We start from the raw sequence: 15,816 nt of genomic DNA, 5'->3' as shown, positions 1-15,816 counted from the left end.
GGGTATGAGCGGCAGACTTGTGGGTGCTTCGAGAGTTTGACGTGAGTTACATGTTAAAAAAAGGCGCGAATACGTTCGCTTGCAAAATTTTTGATAAAATTTTTAAAGGTTCTGAGGAAGGCATATGAGGCAGCTGGTGCCCCACTTTTCAAAATGGTTCAAATGGCTCTGAGCACTATGGGACTTAACATTTGAGGTCATCAGTCCCCTAGAACTTAGAACTACTTAAACCTAACTAACCTAAGGACATCACACACATCCATGCCCGAGGCAGGATTCGAACCTGCGACCGTAACGGTCGCGTGGTTCCAGTCTGTAGCGCCTAGAACCGCTCGGCCACTCCGGTCGGCCCCAATTTTCAGTTAGGTCTTTTTACATAAACAGGAACTTTTTTTTTGTGCTCCGATAGGAGCATTTTGCCGCTGGTATCACTTTTGCGCGACCTTCTGTAAACACCGAAGTGTTCCCTACACGTAGGAACCAATGGCTAGCGACGGCGAATCAGCTTTAATATAAGCCGAACAAATAATTTGAAAACTGATCTACGAAAAGGACCTTCTGACTTCTTATACGTCCTTTGACCGAGTGGTCTTTCCAGGCAGTCTGATTTCACATCTCGAACTATTGATTGTAGCTACGACAGGAGCTGGACGAGTGTTTCGCAATATTATTGCTTGCCGAAATCTTATCGAGTCATGCCTTTTGTGTTGTAGTGCTGAACATCAATAGCAACTCATTAATATGAAGACGATTTCTTTTCTTTTTGAAGTTGTTACCCGCTAGGAACAACCGTCGTTTCTTTGCAAATGAAAATGAAACGAGTGAAGAACGGCCTACTTAACGGAAATTCTGGGTGGAACGAGAAGTAGAAATGAGAATGAATGAGAGCGACCGGAAAGCACTCGCCTCGATTGCTTTGCGAGGCCGCGTCGCCGCCCGGCATTAGGCAGAGCAGGAGGGAAGACCCGCAGAGATAAGTGTATAGCCAACGACCGCTCGCCGTCTTATCTCGCCAAAGTGCAGCACACCACACCACACTACACTACAGTACACGACGCGACAAGCGGGGCTCCGGTAGCCGCGCTTGGCTGCCGATTCTGCGAGGTACACCGTCCACCTGTCCGCAGGCAGTGACCTCAGCCACGTGACTAAAAGCCTTCCTTCTCTAAGTGGAACCAGCAGTATCGAATTCTGCCGAGCGGCGGGGCAAACGCACTGGGTAGAAGCTGCCCTGTCCTACGATAGAGCGGCAGTTCAAATTTAGGTCCGGTGCTCTAAGATTTCGGTCTTGCGTTCTTTCCCTAAATCGCTTAAAATAAAAGCTAAGACGGTTCCTTTGAAAAGGACTCGGCCAATTTTCTTACCCAATCCTAGCTTTCTCAGACTCTAATAACTTGGTCGTCGACAGGATATTAATTATTCTTCCTTCCATGCTGCTCGCATATTTAGGTGTAGTCTCTGTGACAGACTCACGTCAGCTTTCTTCATTAGCAAAATTGCAAGAAACTCCCAATCGTACTAAACCTCCAGAAATATCTCAGTGTAGCCTGTCAGTCCGTAGATGGTGGTATAAGGAGCGCACAGTAACTGGCCAGTGTAACGGGGCGCACAGTATAGCTGGTCAGTACATGGGGCTACTGGCTGACTGGCCACACTTTCCTACCCTAGTTTTCCGATAATTAAGCCAGTCCGTCCTTGAACTGACTTAGTGAGCCGCTGCGTAGGAATTCTTCCCGCCTATACTGTGGAGATGCTCTCGTACTTTTATGTCCCCTTGCGGAGCCGTATCAGCGCCTTCGGATTCTGAAAGTGCAACACTACGGTCTGCGTTTTACGTAACGAAGCTGGAAGAAGTCTTTTTGCGCAAATAGTTTTTTTACAGTATGTTAAGTGGTTTATTTATTTAAGTAACACTGCAAAATGAACTTGGTCACACTGATTGTAAGCTAACCATTAACGGTACGAGAGTAGGGTCTACCGCATGACTAGACTGAAAGGCATACTATCATTAACTGCTGACTAGAGCGCATAGACTGTAAAATGAAAGTGCAATCGGTATAGTTCGTATAAGATCGTATATCTTCAGTTATGCCACAGTTATTCCTTTATCTATTAATATCAACGTTTCTCGGCACTGTAAAATTACTGAAGGGTAGTATTTATTACCCGTAGACACTTCCTAATGTCTGAGTGACAAATACCAACTTTTTTCCGCGACAGAATAAATGTACTTTCCCTACCAATCTCTTTGGTGAGTCACGAGCGATTTTTGCATCAACAACTCAGCCCACTGGCTCTGAAAGCGCCAGATGACCAAACTACTCTGCTGGGAACTTATCGCTCATTCCTTACTCTTTATGCACTGCAGCGCTGATACATTCACTTCACATATGTGAAATAACAAAACTGGAAATAAAGTAAATGCGCTCTTATCTGCACATGGGTAAATTACAAAGTACGCGAGAAAGTCAACAAAATAGGTGCACACGACCATAGCAGTACAGGTACTATTGACGCCCCTTGACGTCTGCATAAAATCATCTCCATAGTGTGTACTTTAACCTCACTTGCCATGGAATGTGACACATCGACTGCCGCCAAGGTCGACAACATCTCAAGTTCTAAATATCCGTCTTTATTTTAACCTCGTTGTGTAGAAAAGCTGCTGCTAGTCCAATCAGAAAGAAACACACACACACACACACACACACACACACACACACACAAAGAAAAATAGAAGATATTCGTCCCGCCTGCCAGTTTTCACATGCAGCACAAATATTTTTGTGGTTTGCCCAATAACCTAAACTGTGAATCTGTCTGCTAAAGCAAATTTTGAATCTGATCAGAAATAATTTCTCCACAACAGCTCCTTCTAATATGATTGTTTCTTGTGGTCTCCTGTCACAAGCTCTCCACGATAGTTTACTCCGTGCCAGCTTCTCATCTCTCATAATTACTGCATCCCACGTCCATTTAAACTTGCTTACTGTTTTCATGCCTTGGTCCCTCACTACAATTTTTCTCTCACACACTTTCATCCATAACCAAATTGACGATTCCTTCATGCCCCAGAAAGTGTCCTATCAACTGCTCCCTTCTTTTAGTCAAGTTGTGCCATAAATTCCATTTTTTTCCGGTATTCCCACATTAGTTATTCGATTTACCTATCCAATCTTTCAGCGATCTTGTACAGCACCATATTCAGAATGCTTCTATTATTTTCTTCTCTGTGTTATCTGTCGACGACATTTCATTCAGTTACAAGCCTATACCTTCCTAGACATGCCTTCAGAAAATATTTCCTTACACTTAAATTTACATTACATATTAACGAACTCTTCTTTTCCAGACACAATTTTCTTGCTATTGCCTTTTATACAATGAGGTGACGAAAGTCATGGGATACCGATATGCACATATACAGAAGCCTTTTGTACAATGAGGTGACGAAAGTCATGGGATACCGATATGCACATATACAGAAGGCAGTAGTACCGTGTACACAAGGTATAAAAGGGCAATGCATTGACGGAGGTGTCATTTGTACTGAGGTGATTCATGTGAAAAGGTTTCCGACGTGAAAGTGGACGCGCGACGGGAATTAACAGACTTTGAAAGCGGAATGGGAGTTGGATCTAGACACATGGGACATTCCATTTTGGAATATTCCGTGATCCACCGTGTCAAAAGAGAGACGATAATACTAAATTTCAAGCATTACATCTCACCACGGACAACGTATTGGCCGACGGTCTTCACTTAACGTCCGAGAGCAGCAGCGTTTGCGTAGAGTTGTCAATGCTAAGGGGCGAGTAACACTGCGTGAAATAATAGCAGAAATCGATGTGGGACGTACGACGAATGTATTCGTTTGGACAGTATGACGAAGTTAATCGTTAATGGGCTATGACAGCAGACGACCGATGGGAGTGCCTTTATTAACACCACGACATCACTTACAGCGCCCTCCTGGACTCGTGACCATATTGGTAGAACAATAGACGCCTGGAAAACTGTGGCTTGGTTAGGGGAGTCGATTTCAGTTGGTAAGTATTGATGATGGGGTTCCAGTGTGGCGGAGACCCCGCGAAGCCATGAACTCAGATTGTGAACAAGGCACTGCGCACGCTATTGGTGGCTCCATAATGGTGTGGTCTGTGTTTACGTGAAACCACTGGGTTCCCTAGTCCAACTGAACCCATCATTGACTGGAAATGATTATCGTACTTTCAACATTGCAGCCCTGTCAGCAATCGTGATAATCTAAAATACAAGAAACCATCAGCCTCGATTACGGTAATGAAACTAACCTTTACCTGGGTTTCAGCCCAAATAATTGAGCCTTCTTCAGAAGATATACCTGAATCTATAATTTGTCTAAGAGGGCATGGTCTAGAAAAAAAGCTAAAACAGCCAGAATAGGTGTAGTCGCATTTTAAAAATACGGTACATAAGTACTAAGTCAAAATGTTCGGATACTTGGAGACATGAACTTAATGTTCCCAAAGAACGAAGGAATTATTATGGATGACAGTACACTATGTCATCGGGCCATAATTGTTCGCAGTTGGTTTAAAATCAGTCTGGACAATCCGAGCGAATGATTTGGCCACCCATGGAACATTTATGTGACATAATCGAGAGCTCAGTCAGTGCACAAAATCCTGCAACACTAACACTTTGGAGTTATGGACAGCTATAAAGGCAACATGGTTCAACATTTCTGCAGGGGACTTCCAACAACTAGTTGAGCCTCGTGTTGCTGCGCCACGCCGGGCAAAAGGAGATCCGACCTGATATTAGGCGGTATCCCATGACTTTTGTGACCTCAGTGTACCCGCTCTATTTCGGTCATCCTCAGTTAATTTGCTGCCCAAATAGTAAAATGCAGCTACTACTTTCAGCGTCTTATTTCTTAATCTAACTGCCTCATCGTCGCCTGATTTAATTCAGTAAGGTTCCATTATTCTTTTGTTACTTTTGTTGACGTTCATACTATAACCTTTTTCAAGACATTGTCCATATCGTTCGTTTGCCGTCTCTTATCGAACTATATGTCACCTGAAATAGCAAAAGTTTTTTTTTCTCTCTGAGCTTTTACCCCTTTTCCAAATTTTTCCTTGGTTTCCTTGACTGTTTGCTAAATGCAGAGACTGAACAACATCGGCGATAGGCTGCTGCCCTGTCTCACTCCCTTCTCAACCACTGCTTCCCCTTCATGTCCTTTGACTCTTATAACTACAGTCAGGTTTCTGTAAAAGTTGTAAATAAAGACGCTATAAACGTAAGTTATCCTTGTACATTCTATCTCCTAAGACAGTCGTAGGGTCAGTATTACCTCGCGCGTTCTCAAATTTATCGGGTACCGAATGTTATCATCTTCGAGGACGGTCCCTATCAGTTTTTCCATTCTTCTGCAAATAATTTCTGTCAATAGCACAGCTTGTTTTCTTTGGAATTAGAATTATTAAATTTTTCTTTTTGTCTGGAGGTATTTCCCCAGTCGCATATACCTTGAACAGCAGGTGGAAGAAGTTTACCATGACTGGCTCTTCCAAGATCTCTATAATTTTGAGGGAATACTGTCAACTACAGGGACCTCGTTTCCAGTTAGGCCTTTCAGTGCTCTGTCTAATTCTTGTGGCAGTGTCATATCTCATCTTCGACTACTTGATCTTTTTTCTGTAATATTGTCCCCATGTTTGGGTTGAGGTGATATGGGAGGAAGAGACCAAACGGGGAGGTCAACGGTCTCATCGGATAATGGAAGGATGGGGAAGGAAGTCGGCCGTGCCCTGTCAAAGGAACCATTCCGGCATTTTCCTGAAGCAATTTAGGGAAATCACGGAAAACCTAAATCAGGATGGTCGGACACGGGATTGAACCGTCGTCCTCCCGAATGCGAGTCCAGGATGCTAACCACTGCGCCATCTCGCTCGGTCCCCATGTTTGTTTATTCTATCGACCTAGTGTATACTACTGTAACCTTCCAGACTTCCCTCTTTTACTTAGTACTGGTTTGTAATCTGAGGTCTTGATATTCGTGCAGCTCCAAAGGCATCTTTAATTTTACCATGAGCGAAATCTATCTCAGCCTAAGTCATACATTGGTCCAGTGGCTTGCATTTCTCATTTAGCCATTCCCGTTTTGCAAAATGTAAACTTTCGCGGCCGCAAATGTCAAACTTGCTGAAATATTGCGGGCTATTATACCGTGGTCGAGTGAATTTCTTTTTAAAACACGACATTTCTTTCTGTTTTCCGGAGGACGCCCTCAAGGCCGTTGTAGCTTTTCCGTAAGTCCGATGCACACCATGACTCGCCACCAACCTCAAGGTGGTTTCCGTGGTATAGATGTAATGTAGAATTTGTCCAAATGATATTTTAGGGCGACTAGGCGAGGCGGCCGGCCGGAGTGGCCGAGCGGTTCTGGGCACTACAGTCTGGAACCGCGCGACCGTTACGGGCGCAGGTTCGAATCCCGCCTCGGGCATGGATGTGTGTGATGTCCTTAGGTTTAAGTAGTTCTAAGTTCTAGGGGATTGATGACCTCAGCAGTTAAGTCCCATAGTACTCAGTGGCATTTTTATTTAGGCGAGGCGGTGATAGATGACGGTGTATGAGTATGGCAGTTAGGGAGCAGTAGCTGTCCAGCGTACCAATTAGAACTGTATGGACGTCATTAGACACTTGCCGTCGTATCCTTGACTGTGAAGGTTGATAATGTGGCCAATCTCTTACGATTACACTCATACTTGAGGGAAATGATGAGTTCTTGCACGCTAAGCAACTATGGCCATTCTGGTGGATTGTACTCGTGCATAAAATTGAAAACAGCTTTGCAATCGAAAATGTACGGCAATGAAAACGAAATAAAGGGAATTTTTGTCTCATCCAACAACAGCCAGTTCCATAAAATGATTGCAACACACCTCAGTGCTTTGGAGGCGGTACCACGTTAAAAAGGCCGTACTCGTCTAATTATCCTGTGATTTTTCTACATATAAAATGAATACTTGGATGAAATTATTGTGGAGGGCTAGGGCCACCAGCCTCTATAGATGAGTGCCCTGGTATTCGATCCACGAGTAGCCATTTCGAATCCTGATGGCGAAATAAATTTTTATTGCCAGTATTTGGCTAACAAACAAAGAACAATTGTAAAGCACCAGATATTGCACCAGTAACCTGGGCTAAATCCTAAACATGTCTGCATTATTTCGTGGTTATTCATCTGACGGCCTCCCGTGGCGCTATCGAAATTAGCATACTGTTCGCCCGCACTGGGGTTCGCATTCTCCTCCCTTACCCTTGCCTCATGTCAAGTCGTCCTCAGCCAAAAAGGCTGCTTTCAACGTCGCAGTGATTTATAAGCCACTGTGCCACTGCACGTGCTATATTCTTGTCTTTCTCCGACCTGTGAAGTGGCATAGCTTGTAATAGAGGGATTTACAATTATCGTGGATCCTGAACTACGGTGCAGTTTGACAATGATTCATGAATGAGGAAAATTCCAGGATTGAAACACGCGATAAATGACAGACAAAATCCTAGGACTCGCTGAGGTTCGAATCATCAGAGAACTGGATTAGCCGTCTTACACTCACCCACTTAGAAATCGAGCCACACTTGCCACCCTGCACTCTAGTCAAACAACACAAACACTGTTCTAAGCGGAGTTTATTGTAATCACAGCTATCCCCACGGCAAAGACGCACACTTTAGCCGGCCGATGTGGCCGAGCGGTTCTAGGCGCTTCAGTCTAGAACCGCGCTGCTGCTACGGTCGCAGGTTCGAATCCTGCCTCGGGCATGGCTGTATGTGATGTCCTTAGGTTAATTAGGTTTAAGTAGTTCTACGTCTAGGGGACTGATGACCTCAGATGTTAAGTCTCATAATGCTTAGAGCCATTCGAACCTTTCCATCCGCATACTTGACGCTTCAAAACAGGCCAGAGGGAAGCAGTCGCAAACCACCTTCATTATTCGCGAGACAGCACTGCGAGGCTCGCACGTAGTTCTAACGCGTGCGAGATGACCTGATTGACATCTAGGGGTAGGGATGTTTACACTTAGTCGGTCCTCGCTCAAAGGGACAGTCTTCGTTTCGAGGAATACAGGCAACGTTGCAGTACTTGATGGTTTGTACAAAATTTCACAAGTCAGCTCTAGAAATACGTCCGGGAGCAACACCATACGGCGTCATGGCTGGCAGTCTTGCCGAAGCGTCGGTGTTGACCGTCCGTTCCCAGCGTAAGAGCCGCCGCCGATGTCGATGGGCGTGGCGCGCCCGGCCAACGCAAACACATGAAAGGCGAGACCCTGAGATTGCTTTCTGTAGGCAGCGGTGTGGGCTCTGTGGCAGAGCACACACTGTGCACAAAGTGGCCGTTAAAAAGCGACGTCTACCTACGTATCATCTTCCTGAGAATTACGCCATGTCACGTGTTTCTCGAGGACTGATCAGTGCAAGTGAGTGTGCGTTTCTTGCGATATTTTGCCAAGATAAAGCGAGATATGCGGTCAAATTTAGGTCATGAATCTCTTTATAACAGTGAGTGATTGAAGTGGCGTGAATGAAGCTAGTTTACGCTGAACGGAAATAAATACGTAGAAAGGGACAAGCAAGCAAACGTCACAGACTACTTCAATAGATGAAGTCGTGTACGTAATAGAACTTCACTAGAAACATTTTTTTCAATTTAAAAGGTGAAGTGACCATTCCTAGTTAACGGAGTATTTCATTAACCCGCAGTTGAAACATTTAAATCTGACACCTTAAAAAAGGGGAGGGAAGTGGGAAGACTGCCGCTGTCGTAGTTCGTTCAGTTGCCGCCGTTCATGTTCCAGCATCTTTAGGCAACAGCACCAGCGGACAGCGGGACAGGTAAAGCTGCCCCTCTGCATATCCACATCAAATACCGCGGGGAGAATAGTTAACAGCAAACAGTTTAACCCTTAATCTTACAAATACTCCTATTATGCAGTTACAAGCAAATCACAGCTTCTTACGGATAGCTGAAACGTAGATCAATGGACATATACTGGATGAGATTCCATTTGTGAATTTCTTGCACATCTAAATGGATAATAAACTGAGGTAACACCAGCGCGTGAGTAATACGTTAACCAAAAACCACAGTTCTGCCCGCTTTATACGAAGGCAAACTCCACCTAACGGTGTCAAAAGGGATGCCTAAACCTCAGGCGCTAGAGCAGCCTCGAGGCTGAATTGGTATCGACGTTTTTGAGAAGTACATTTTTAGAGTGCTCAAGAAATGTGCGTCGGTGGCACCGAGGTTGTTGCGGAACTTGGCGGTCTTTGCCATTTTAATCACGCAGATGTCAACGTCGAACGGTCCCTAGTGGTTCCACCGCACATGGCACAGTAAAAATTGCTCTGTCACCCTACACTCCAACGGGGTGAGATCACGTTCAACGGAACTGCTGATGTGGCAACAGTGGCCCAGTTTGTCAAGAATATCGTCCTGTTGCTCATCGCACTACGTACTGTCTTTTTCGACTGCGAAAAGTGTGCGAATCAATGCGCCAAAGGAAGGGGTGGTATCATTCACGCCCTTTATGGCATCCCCTACACGCTTTTACTTGTCGATTGATAGCGGAGGTGTATTTGAAATATATTCGTCTGACATCCATACAAAAACCGCGTGATTCCAACGTTGGATGTCGTGTTTCTGACTTATATCGCAGAGGCGTCAAAAGAAGGGGTGAAATGTGGCAAGAGGGGCTGTAACCAAATTCCCATCGTGTGACGCGTCCGCAATGGCGTTAGGCAGAATTTTGCTGAAATTTGGCGCCATGTAACATCATTAACCCACCTTACAGCTCACATAAACTTCAGAGCTGTGGCCTGTTTCTCGAACGTGTCGGTGTCATAATGTTTTGGCTCATCAGTGTATACGATGTAATATACTGCAACGATACAAAGAATGTCTCTTTGTGCTAGATATGTAAAGCAGTTGTCCTTTACAACATTTAGCTCTTTTGATACTTTAACACTCGATAGCGTTACATGTTGTAGAAGCCACTTCTCCGTACTGATCTTTTTCTTATTATTTGCGAAATAATAACACTAAACACGAGCTTCCGTGGCCGAGGTCATACCTGGTATTTAGCGGTCACCCACATATATAATGCCCGCATCTCGTGGTCGTGCGGTAGCGTTCTCGCTTCCCACGGCCGGGTTCCCGGGTTCGATTCCCGGCGGGGTCAGGGATTTTCTCTGCCTCGTGATGGCTGGGTGTTGTGTGATGTCCTTAGGTTAGTTAGGTTTAAGTAGTTCTAAGTTCTGGGGGACTGATGACCATAGATGTTAAGTCCCATAGTGCTCAGAGCCATTTGAACCCACATATATGTGGGCCGGCCGCGGTGGTCTCGCGGTTCTAGGCGCGCAGTCCGAAACCGTGCGACTGCTACGGTCGCAGGTTCGAATCCTGCCTTGGGCATGGATGTGTGTGATGTCCTTAGATTAGTTAGGTTTAAGTAGTTCTAAGTTCTAGGGGACTGATAACCACAGCAGTTGAGTCCCATAGTGCTCAGAGCCATTTGAACCACATATATGTGAGTCGCCAGAGACTCCATACCGGGTTTGGCAATATTGTATCTTTACCGGAATAATGACAAGCACTTTCTCTATTTTTGTACCTTTCTACTGGAACGATTCACTCGTCTCCAACGCCACAAGCGCTACCGCCAATACTTTGCTAATTATCTGGATAGTGTCTTCTTGGACTCTCCCCGCAGGTGGGGTGTGCCAGGTATGAGACGTTAATTTTATTTGCGTGTCAGTTTTACGGACCGCAACAAATGACGGAACCGTGCAGACCCTTTCTCTGTGAAGACGTGCCTTGCCCCAATGGCGGGTTAGGAGTATCCGCGGATATCTTGTAGCTAGTAGCCGTGGTTGCAGTGTCTAATGTTGGTTCCACCAGAAGAGCGGCCTTTATGTTGTATTTATGGTTTAATTTTGTGTTTGTTCTTTAGATATCTTCTTTATCCCTAGATGGGCACAATTATACAGATAAAGGGACAGGTCGAGACAAGAAAGAGGGGGAGCACAGTGACCAGACTTCGGGTTTCGCCCCAACCCAACCTGTCTCCATCGGCCCGAAGCTGACGGCTCTACTTCGTGCGCCGCTGGACCAGAGGATAAACCAGTTCGAGTCCTGCTGGGGGGAAAAATTATGACTGTCAGTATTTGGCCGGCAAGGGGAGGAGAGGCGGTGGTGTAGAGTTCCTGATCACCAGACCTTGCGCTAGTGTCGCGTTTAAATGCCAAACCTCTACGCAGAGTCTCATGAAGTGAGGCTATGTTACACTGACAATGGTGATCCGTCTGTCGGATGGGGACGGTAAACTAGACTACCGCCTTAGTGCTATTCGCGAGGAGTAGGCTAAGTGCTGGAAACCAGGTTTCACCCTCTCCCTTCTCTCATCACCACCATACGCCACTAACAGTACACTATACTCCGAACCCCCCTCCCCTCACACACACACACACACACACACACACACACACACACACACACACATGCACATGCGTAATACATACATGTAGTATTATAAATATTGTAATGGAGTATGTTACCAAGAAGCAAACAATTAAATAGCATGAAATAGAATAATTATCATAAAAGAGAAATTTAATTAATTTGGTAATGGCTCTGCACTATAGAAAAAATGATTCACGATATGCGAAAGCTGCACTGCGGTAGGAAGGTGTAAATGCGACTTGAATACTGGAGACCAGATGTGCGGACGGTCGTTCGAATATGATCTGCTGAGACAAACTTGAACGTGTAAAGGGCTCTTTACTTACTCCGCTGCACAGTACTTCGCTCTCGGCCATTAAGCTGCTGGAATGGAGCGGAGCGAGTGACAAGCAATCGGTGCGCGCGGAAGTTTAAAAGCCGTTCTTTCAGGAGATCATAGCTGTGTACTGCCAGAATTATGGCCCAAATTTCGGCGAGGGATCGATTTCTGGGGCTGATATCTTGCAAGTGTGCTTTTTTTCGCCTTCAAATATGAGGACAACTTGGTGATGTTTCTTTGTAAAAAAATCGTTCCCACAGCTGAAGCTGCATCACGGGAACTTTAATTGCACTTCTAACGCTAATGACTCCATGTAAGTCATCTGTAGTAGCATGAATCAGACAGCTGCTGATGACTGTACCAACAGACGCTGCAGTCGTTGTAATCAGTTGGGAGTTGTGGAGGGCGGAGACCGTGCACGTGTGGCCTGTATTTTGAGCAGAGCTGAGCGCATTCTTACGGCCTCCTCTTCCGGCGTTTTTCTTGGACTCGCCGCCCCCAGTAAATCACGGCGGCTGTATGCCGCTCCACCTCCACTGACAATCTGTGAGGTCCGCTGGCACGCCGCCAACCGCCACCTGACCGGCTCCCTCCCGAGCCCCAAACACACGGAGATGTAACTCGAATAGTAAGGATCCTCGCCGCGAACATCGCACCTAACAGTCTGTATAGAGCCCAGGCAGCCAGTACACGTAACACCAAAAGCCGCACACCACCTGAAGAAGAGGGGTCGGTCGTCGAAACACTGTGCATAAAAGGGAAACAACAATTCGTCAGGACATCCGGAAGCTCAGTATCGCACCGAGAAAACCTGCCATTTACGACGCGTTTGGAAATAAAAACAAAAGCGTGTACGGTGTAAGTAAACAAACAGATTTCAGTAGCACGATGCACAATTACACATAGCGGACGAAGCAACTAAGAATAATAGTTCAGAAACAAATGTGATCGTTTGTCACTAATTAACATCTTGAGACTGTTAAAAAACAGACGGTACTCGGGTTTGACAGCTGAGAAGGAGTAATGAAGACTGTTTTTCATCTCCGAAAGAATAGAATCTCATGATTCCGAGGCGTATTTATACAGGATGATAGAGAAATGCCGACGTCAGCCGCATGAGGGCACTGAAATAATTCAATGACAAGTCAAAGTTAGAGCCAGACCAGTTCTCGAACCCGGATATCCTGCTTTGTGTGAGTGGATAGTGGGCCACTAGGGACCTAGTGCGCGACAAGTTGTGAATTTGGATCGGACGTACAGCGTGCTCCGGTAGCAGAACTGGTTGAGGCGACCATTCGCGTAAAGCGGGACATCCGGGTTCGAGTCCCAGTCCGGCACAAATTTTCACATATCGCCATTAAGTTTTTTCAGTGAACTCACGCAGCTGACGTCAGTGTTTCTCTATTATCGTGTCTTACATTATTGTTTGTAGAAAAACATTCTCACGACATGCACTTGAGAGATGCAGGTTTCTCTTGTACCCACTAAATCGTGCACAGGCGATTTGTTCTTATAATATCATAATTTAGAAAAACGGAGCAACAGTGAATAACAATTGTAGTTGAGTATAATCACAAATGACTGGGAGAGCTGCATTTAGAGGGCATCAATACATCAAGACATTGATAGAGAGTGGGAAGAAAAATAGATCTGAAACAAGCCAGATTAAATACCTTCCTATGATGTGTTACGAATATTGTGATAGTTACTTCGCAACAGGATAGGGTCTCCGCAAGTTCACAAACTTCCAGCAAGCTAGAGTGGCTGTGGGTCAGCAACTTCTGTTAATCAGTACAAAGAGAAACCAGTCCAAATTTTACTTTTTTTATTCACTCGCTGACCAGTTTTTGACCGAGACCCCATCTTCAAATCACCGTAACATAGTCAAAATGGTATTTCCGAAGATGTGAAAGCCATGTCAAAAAACTGTAACGAACAGTTACGGCGCATCAGATAAAGCGCTGTAACTGTTCGTTGCACATTTTTGACATTGTTTTGATACCTTCGGAAGTACCATTTTTGACTATGTTACAATGATTTGAAAATGAGTCTCGGCCCAAAACTGGTCATCGAGCGAGTAAAAAAAGTAAAATTGCATCTTTGGTTGGGTTTTTCGTTGTTCTCTCCGCAAGTTTAGAGACATATATGCTTAATTTCTATCTTAGTTTTGTTAGCGAATAATAAGTATATTCATCAGGACATTTTATGCATACTGCTACTACGCTCCAAACCAGCATTAGTTTTAGTTTCAGTCGGCTCTCTTGAAGTACAACGACGTTTTCAAAACATCTACTCACCAATAAATGTCATACGAAAGGGAGTAGTGGCTCTTACCTGAAACAAAAGAATTTTTTTTTCATTAGCTTGTGGATGAAAAGAAACGAAACACTTTGTGATAAGTCATGTTACAATGCAACATCAATATCTTTAAAATATGACTGAAAACAATTCAAACTACTGAAAATACGATCAAACGATAGCATTTTTTTTCTACCAAAGAAACCAATTTTGGAATAATGACTGTGAGAATGCAATAAAATTAGCTAGTGTAGCCAAGATATGCACCGCGAAGATATATAAAACATAATAAAAGTGTGTTTTATACCTTTTCGTGATCCCTCTCTTGGTTACAAGATGACTATGACGACCATATAGATCGAAATAGGTCATAAAACAAAACTTTTTTTATCAATGAATGTACTAAATTCCATAAATTTTAAACATTGGATAGATGTGTCCCCTCGCTGTGAAATTTCATCTTAACAAAATAAATTGAAATGCTAATCTTTCGCACATTGTTCTGTTAAACTCATTAAACAGGCGCAGAGAACTGCTCCAAAACGAACAGGAGGAAACTGAAAACGAAAAGGAAAAGAAATTGTCTCTAGAAATACGCCTCGTGCAGTTTTTTAGTGAAAGGCCTAAATAAAAACACATAGCTGTTACGTTTTGGGCAAGTTTTCTCATTTAGTGTCGCTTATTACAGATTCCAGTTTCATCAAAACAACGACGCGCCTTGACATTCTTCAGATACACAGAGCTACACCCTCTGTTCAGGCTACACCACGGCAGATTAGAGCGCAACGTGCACAGGGGTTCAAGGCTTAATTTTTCGAGTAACATGCAAACGTATTTTCTCAAGATATGCGCTCCGCTGAATTCATCCATTAACAGTAGACGCCTTTGAGTTTTTTCTTCAGAACTGAAAGGCATGTAGTTTGAAGGTGACCTTAAAAGGCTAAACTGTGAGTGTGGGTGGGAGTCGACAGCCGCGAACAGCTGGCGCAAGAATTTTTGAGGCCGCGACAGTCATCCACAGCACCTCAAAAATTTTCGAGAGGGTAAGCCAATCATTTCTTAGAGGATGTCAAATTTATAGCAACATTGGAAGTAGAAATTTCGAGCATTTTTTGTTAAAATTAATATTTGAAAAAACAAGACTGACTAAAATATAACTTGTTTTCTTTTCCACCAGCGTCTTAGTAGCTAGTGACGTGCTTAGTAGTGGGACTTATTATTTTAACACATTAATGATTCAAAAATGTTCAAATGTGTGTGAAATCTTATGGGACTTAACTGCTAAGGTCATCAGTCCCTAAGCTTACACACTACTTAACCTAAATTATCCTAAGGACAAACACATACACCCATGCCCGAGGGAGGATTCGAACCTCCGCCGGGACCAGCTGCCCAGTCCATGGCTGCAGCGCCTTACATTAATGGTATTACGGTACTTTTGGTGTAGCTGACTTAACAATGACGCTTTGCCGAGTACAGATGACAGAAAAATCGCATATATGGAAACAGATCACACACGTCCAGTCACATTAATGGGACCACTGCCTATATTCGACGACAATGTGCAATAACCACTTACAGATGGCAGTACTAACAGTAGTGGATATGTAAAATGGGCCGGGGTTGGGGGGCGGGGGACGTGAAAAACAATGCGGTCGCTGCCCTAATGCGGAAACGGATCGAT

The 15,816-nt window shown here is 44.4% G+C and overlaps 1 protein-coding gene across 5 annotated transcripts in view; it reads right to left on the bottom strand.

The window, feature by feature from the left end:
- LOC124796334 (FH1/FH2 domain-containing protein 3) overlaps nucleotides 1-15,816 on the bottom strand; it is a 646,429-nt gene that overhangs the window by 331,998 nt on the left and 298,615 nt on the right. The window lies entirely within an intron of this gene.

Source organism: Schistocerca piceifrons, chromosome 4, assembly GCF_021461385.2.
Source record: "Schistocerca piceifrons isolate TAMUIC-IGC-003096 chromosome 4, iqSchPice1.1, whole genome shotgun sequence".
Lineage (NCBI taxonomy): Eukaryota > Metazoa > Arthropoda > Insecta > Orthoptera > Acrididae > Schistocerca > Schistocerca piceifrons.
Note: the sequence above shows the minus strand (reverse complement) of the source record. Positions and strands in the feature narration are given on the sequence as shown.